A 1,421-nucleotide genomic window follows, 5' to 3' on the forward strand; every position below is an offset into this window, starting at 1 on the left:
TTCACCCATATTCAGCTCAGATTCCTTGTACCTAAAATAGATAGCAATTGTTAAATGAAAAGAATGAGCTAAAATTAACTATATAATGCCAAAACTGCAACTTAAGAAATTGAATTCTATGATTAGAAAATATGCAATATTCAAAGATAGAAGTATAGTACAACTCTCCTACCTCTTATCGACACATTTGTTAAAACACGAGTGTGTAAGCCTGAAAGACGAAAGAAGAAAGGCATAGAAGTCAAATTCTGTGAAGAAGGTAAACGCATGAAGCTCGGATATTTCAATTAAACAACATGTATAGAATCTTGCGCCATAATGAAGTTATTAGAATATAAAAAGGTGAAATAAAAGAAGCGTAATAAAACCTACTTGTTGAACAGTTCAACTCGATATTCCATCTCCTTTTCTGCCATACCAAATATCTGCTCAAGTGCAAAGAAAATCAAAATTAAATTGTGATGATAATCATGAATTTATGAACTATATTTTGATATATTTACATGGTAAAGATTCATCAAAAGCTAATTGAACACATTTATCACTCTAAATGGGCAGAGTTCAGAACAGGATAGATTAAAACNCGAACACATTCATCACTCTAAATGGGCAGAGTTCAGAACAGGATAGATTAAAACAGAAAATAAAAGATCAATGCTTGAAAACCAGCTGCCTAATGAGAGTCTTTCACTCAAGTAATGAATTTTTTTTTCGAACTCCTTACTGCCATAACAACTATTTGTCCAATTAACACAGCAGAATAAGAACACAGGTTCCACTCTTGCTCTAGGATACGCTCAATATGCTCAATCCAAACAATAGAATTCCTATCCACGGCTATGAATTTGCNCAATGCTTGAAAACCAGCTGCCTAATGAGAGACTTTAACTCAATTAATGAATTTTTTTTCGAACTCCTTACTGCCATAACAACTATTTGTCCAATTCGGAGAAACCCAGCAGAACAAGAACACAGATTCCCCTCTTGATCTAGGATACGCTCAATATGATCAATCCAAACAATAGAATTCCTATCCACGGCTATGAATTTGCAAAAACGAAAAGAAAATGAATAAAAGAAACAGAAACCAACCTGTTCCTTGTCCACAGCCGTTGGACCAGTCGGAGAAGCCATTGAGACTCTGAATCAAACAAAATCACAGTCCAAAAATTCGTTACCCACCAAAAAAGGGGCAATTTATCTATAACAAACCGAAAAATGATTCAAACAAACTTACTTCGAATGAATTACTAATGCAAAATTTGAAGATTGTAGCTCTGTCTTGAAACGTGTTCGACGAATCCAGTCAGTAACTAATGGAGGAGGCAAAACCCCGCTGCAAGATCCATGGGACGATGCAATTACAAGAATTTTCCCAAAACTCAGAGATACTTTATGGTTTTAGGTTTAAAGATATACTT

At 34.6% G+C, this 1,421-nt stretch overlaps 1 long non-coding RNA gene across 1 annotated transcript; it reads right to left on the minus strand.

The window, feature by feature from the left end:
- Position 1: 1 nt before the first annotated feature.
- On the minus strand, positions 2 to 1,366 carry LOC111786840. The gene is made up of 5 exons (XR_002813833.1): positions 1,238 to 1,366; positions 1,093 to 1,141; positions 373 to 425; positions 173 to 211; positions 2 to 31 (listed from the first exon to the last, which is right to left on the minus strand). It is a non-coding gene; the product is annotated as an uncharacterized LOC111786840 (long non-coding RNA).
- Between the last annotated feature and the right edge of the window lie 55 nt (positions 1,367 to 1,421).

This window comes from Cucurbita pepo, unplaced genomic scaffold (genome assembly GCF_002806865.2).
Source record: "Cucurbita pepo subsp. pepo cultivar mu-cu-16 unplaced genomic scaffold, ASM280686v2 Cp4.1_scaffold003001, whole genome shotgun sequence".
NCBI lineage: Eukaryota > Viridiplantae > Streptophyta > Magnoliopsida > Cucurbitales > Cucurbitaceae > Cucurbita > Cucurbita pepo.